The sequence below is a fragment of the Callorhinus ursinus genome, unplaced genomic scaffold, assembly GCF_003265705.2.
Source record: "Callorhinus ursinus isolate GAN/ISIS: 27379988/994484 unplaced genomic scaffold, GSC_fseal_2.0 scaffold2, whole genome shotgun sequence".
NCBI lineage: Eukaryota > Metazoa > Chordata > Mammalia > Carnivora > Otariidae > Callorhinus > Callorhinus ursinus.
In genome coordinates, this window is record NW_027397064.1 from 2,848,264 (window position 1) to 2,853,758 (window position 5,495).

The 5,495-nt window shown below is 44.1% G+C and overlaps 1 long non-coding RNA gene across 1 annotated transcript; it reads left to right on the top strand.

Annotated features, from left to right (window-relative positions):
* The first annotated feature begins 1,535 nt into the window (after window positions 1–1,535).
* On the top strand, window positions 1,536–4,390 carry LOC141369984 (uncharacterized). Its single transcript, XR_012373595.1, has 3 exons — window positions 1,536–1,666; window positions 1,940–2,124; window positions 3,832–4,390. It is a non-coding gene; the product is annotated as an uncharacterized lncRNA (long non-coding RNA).
* The last annotated feature ends 1,105 nt before the right edge of the window (window positions 4,391–5,495 follow it).

Consider the following 5,495-nt stretch of genomic DNA (forward strand, 5'->3'; position numbering starts at 1 on the left):
CAGTGGGGTTCATGGGGTCCCCTTATGAATGAGGTGAGGGCGGGCAGAGGGGCCGCAGCCCTTAGCTGCAAAAGAGATACAGACTTGCAGTTATAACATAAGTCACGGGGACGAAAAGTACAGCAGAGGGAATAAAGTCAATAATGTCATAATAACGTGGAATGGGGACAGATGGGCTACACTCAGTGTGGCGAGCGCCAAGTCATGCACAGAACTGTCCAGTCACTGTGTTGTGCACCTGAAACTAATACGATATTATATGCCAACCATGCTTCAGTTAAAACTTTTAAAAAATAGAGAGATAAACCATGAGAGGTCATTTTTGACCCTAGTCAGGCATGTGTCACTTAGGAAAAAGTAGTTTGGTGAAGAAGAACCAGAATTAAAATTTCGTTTTCTAGGGGTTCCAGGATGGTTCAGTGGGTTAAGCATCCGACTCTTATGACCTCAGCTTGGGTCTTGATCTCAGGATCATGGGTTTGAGCCCCACCTTGGGCTCCATGCTGGGCGTGGAGCCTACTTAAAAAATTTTGTTGTTGTTGTTCTCTAAGAAGAAGGCTTCAGTATTGAGAAGGAAGACGTGGTAGTTCTGGAGCATGTTTTGGCTCATCCTTTACTGAGGAGATTAGAAAAATCCCCAGTCTGATAAACAGCCCGAAATTCCAAGGACTCCGTACTACAAGAATTTAGGGTGCAAATTTAGTCTGAATCATAACAATCAGAAAACCTAACCAAGAGGGAATTTTTAGTCTCAGCTGAGCCATGGCTGGCCATTGTTACTAAAAGTGTTCCTAGTGTGTTTACATTTAAGTAAAAAGTAACACTCTCAGAGCCCAGAGCCCGGAGAATGAGAAAAGCTATCAATAATGCCTCTTAACCTGTTACGAGTTCGTAGCAGGTCAATGTACCTCTAATGATTCCTTCATCTCCTGATTTATGGTGTTTATTGGATGCCATGAGCAATGAGACTTCCTGCCGTCTCCCTGAGCCGGTGCAAGCAGCCTTGGCTCAGCCGATGGCACCTGAACCCCATAGCACTTGCCTCTGCCAAAGACCATTGTACCCCTAGATTTTCCTGCAAGCCAGGCTTCCCTCCAGCAGTGAAGTGAGCAGCTCGGGACTCATGCGCGTCACCCTAACTGGTTACTACCGTGAACTTTGAAAGGATGCCTGCTGCCAGTATCTTTTTTCCTTTCTTATTGTACAGCCACGTAGTGCAAAATGGCATTTTGTGCCATTATGAAAACCTCCCATGCCGAGACTCAGAGTACATTTGTTTTGTTTTGTTTTGTTTTAACCCGGATGTGTCTCCGGGAAGGCAGGAATCCTGGAGTGCCGCTTCACTTTGCTGACATTGTTCCTGCTTGACCCCGGCACTCAGTAAATGCTTCATAAAGGAATTTGGCCGCCTCTGCTGAGAAGGGCCTCCCAGACAGCTGCAGCCCGACCCGCTGCATGAAGACTGCGTGCAGCAGCCTCGGTATAGGCTGCGTTTATGGTGGGTTATCTCCACTTTACTTTTTTGGTGACACCGAAGTGAATGGAAAAGTGAGCCAAGGGCAAACTGGCTGGTTAGAAAGTTTCTAAATTGGCCAAGAGCTGCAATAAGGCGCAAAAGACATTACAAGACAAGTGGGAACGTGTTCACTTCATAAAAGAAGCAACGGTACAGTAGAGGCTGGAAAAGGGATGGGTTCACCTCTGAATCCAAAAGAGGGAGGCATCAGATATGGGATATTTTCCTGCATGCACCTGTACCTGCACGCACGCACATGTTCACACGCTCATTCTCTTACACAGATTTTCATATCGTATCTCCATGTTTTGAAGCTGGACATTAAGAGATCTACCCCTCAAGTAATGTCTACTAATTTTTTCTATTAGCCAAAGTGTTGTTTTTTTTTTTTTTCTAACCACCTGATTTAACAACCTGTGGCAGGTAGAATTCTATAAGAAGGACCCGGAGATGCCCACAACCTTGGTCGATATGCCTGCATCATCCCCTCCCCTTGAGTGTGGATGGATGCACAGCTGAAATGGGTTAGCAGCTCCCTCGATCGGGGTACAACCTATAAGCTCATCCATGGTGGCCCACAAGCAAGTTCTCCAGCTGTCCTTGCAGAGGTGAGTTGCCTTGTGCAGGGACAGAGCTGGGACCTCAGCGCTGCTTCTAGGATCTGAGTCCCCGGGGGCTCAGTTCCACACCACAGGAAACTAAATTCTGTCAGCAACCTGAGTGAGCTTGCAAGAGGAAGCAGAGCTCCTGAAGGGAATGCAGCCTAGCCAGCTCTCAATTTCAGCTTTGGGAGACCCTGAGCAGAGAGCCCAGCTGAGCCGCGCTGGGATTTCTGACCAACAGAAACTTCCAGACACTGAAAGCGTTCTGTTCTAAGCCCCTGAGTTTATGATAATGAGTTGTACAAGAGAAAACTAAAACAGACTCATTTCTATGGTTTTTACCTAATTCTCCTTTTTTTTTGCCTTGTCTTCACTTCTGACAGTTTATTTTCTCCACTCACCTCTGCCTGAATTCTGCACCCATTATATTATTTAGTGGTAATACAGCCCCCAAGTCCCAAAAAGGGGAAAGAAGCCATTAGTTCAGCTTCTTGCTAATTCATCCAGGCCCTGAAACAAGCAGAAATAAAGGTAATCACACTCATTCTTCAGCAGGTAAACATACAGGATTTGATCTGGCACGTGATCGTCCCAGACTAGCACACTGGCCAGTGTGAGAGAGCAGGGACAAGGCCTTTGTGCTAGCCTCTGACCATGAGGAAGCCAGGACCTCTTTCAGAGCCTGAAGACATCCAGCACCCAACCCCCAGCAGGGGAATGCTGGTCTGTCGATTCATGTCAGCAGCACAGAGAAAGGAGCCTCTCCTGGCTCACCTCCTGTCCTCCGAGCTGTATCTTCAGGCTTGCAGGACATTTTTATTCCTTCTCATCCATTCTCAGGTCTCTGCAAGGGAATATGGATCATCAGATGACATTCTGATGCCAAGCCTTTCTGCACAAGGGAACTAGAGATGGACACATGTTTCCAGTGATTTCTCGATCTGAAGTGGAGAATTGGAAGGAGTAGTCATGACCAGTAATAGTAATAAATGGAGAAAACATTTAAAAAGTTGAATGAAATAACTGAAAATAATTTTGGGCGCCTGGGTGGCTCAGTCGGTGAAGCGTCTGCCTTCGGCTCAGGTCATGATCCCAGGGTCCTGGGGATGGAGCCCCACGTCGGGCTCCCTGCTCCGCGGGGAGTCTGCTTCTCCCTCTGCCCCTCCTCACACTTGTTCTCTCAATCTCCCTCCCTCTCTCTCAAAGAATAAATAAATAATCATTAAAAAAAATAGAAAGACCTGAAAACAATTTTGACTATACATCATTCATGTAAACCCTAGATTATAATGATTTCATAGCATAATACCTCATGCGTGACCTTCCACTTTTCTGAAATGATTTCCTATTCCACACCGTTACGGTCACAGGAAGGTTATCAGAACTTTGAATGTAGACGTTGCAGTTTCTTATTAATTTTATGTTACTATTATTGGCCTGTGTCATTAAATCTAGATTCAGGTAAGGCATGAAAAGAACAGATGTTAAGAAAATAGTCCTGAAGCAAACAGTATAAAGGAAGAATATCTGTCAAAGAAATAATCTATCGGTGCTAGGGAGGAGCGAGTTAAAGGCAATTATTTATTAAAATCAAAATAATCACAGTTCTGTCCAGCCCTGATGAATTAACTAACAGTGCCAGCCCTCCTGCCGTAAACAACAATTGGATAAAAGTTGTGTATTTGCTGATTTTCATGTGTTTCCAAACAATAGGTGGTGCAAGACCCAAGAGAAGACAAAGCGGAAGTGATGTAATCATTTGCGGGAGTAGGTTGCAGACAGACCCAGGCTGCAGTCTTGCCCACCGTCTCTCGCTTGCTCACTCTGGCGGAGTCCAGCTTCCCATCTGTGAGGCGCCCAATGGAGAGGGCCGTATGGGAAAGGACCGAGGGAAGCCTCCAGACAACAGCCTACCCAGAGCGGAATTCCCCAATCCAACAGCTCACAATGAACTTAGTCCTCCTGCCAACAACCCCCCGACCCCGTGACCAAGCCACTGGACGAAACCACGGCACGGAGGACCCCATGAATGCAGCCTGTGAGGAGCCTGTGAGCAGAGGCACTGCTGTGCTGTGCACGGATTTCAGACCCACACAGATGCTGAGGCAATAAATGTGTATTGTCGGGGCACCTGGGTGGCTCAGCCATTAGGCGTCTGCCTTTGGCTCAGGTCATGATCCCAGGGTCCTGGGATCGAGCCCCGCATCGGGCTCCCTGCTCCGCGGGAAGCCTGCTTCTCCCTCTGCCTCTCCCCCTGCTTGTGTTCCCTCTCTCGCTGTGTCTCTCTCTGTCAAATAAATAAATAAATAAAATCTTTAATAAAAAAATTTTAAAAATGTGTATTGTTTTAAATCACTAAGTTTTGGGATAATTTGTTACACATTAACAGATAGCTAATACAGAAGACAAACAATAAAGATAGTTAATAAAACCAAAAGTTGCCTCTTTGACTATATTAATAACAATGATAAAGCCCTAGCAAGACTAATGAAGGAAAAAAAGAGAGAAAACACAAATCACAAATATTAGGAATGACAAAAGGAATATCATCACTGATCACACAGATATTAAAAGGACAGTATAGAAATATTACAACCAATTTAATACCATAAGTTCCACAAGTTACATGAAACGATCAAGTGGCCTGAAACACACCACTTACCAAAACTAAGAATTGGAAAATCCAAATAACATTATATCTATTAGAGACATTGAATTCTTTAAAAAAAAAAAAAAAACTTCCCACAAAGAAAATTTCAGGTCCAGATCACTTCTAGTAAGCATTTCAGAAAAAAATAATAACTACCTTACACAAATTCTTTAAAAAGTGCAGGAAAAAAGGTACATTTCCCAACGTATTTTAGGAGGCTAACATAACCATGAGAGCAAAAACCTCACACAGATATCAAAAGAAAATAAAGACTGATATCCTTCATGAATGTAGATGTAAAAATCCTCAACAATATCTTCTATATATAATGTTGCAGTGTATAATAAGGATAATCCATCAAGTGGGGCTCATCCCAGGTATGCGCTCAAAAATCAAACAATGTACTTCCCTACATAAACAGAAGAAAGGGGGAAATCATGATCATCCCAAGGATTCAAAAAACACCCAGTGAAGTTCAACACCTACTCGGAAAGACACCCACACTCATACAGACACTGGCTTCATGAGAAAGGTGTCGCAGCAGAGCAAAAGGAGCAAAGGTGGTCTTCTCATGAACAGTGCGAGTAGACTTGGATGTTCATACAGAGAAAAACAAGATTTAATGTCTACGTCATGCTTCAGAGAAAAACTAATTCTGGATAAATTCTAGATCTAAATGTGAAAAGATAATACAGCTTCTGGAAGAGAAGGTAGAAGAATATTTCAT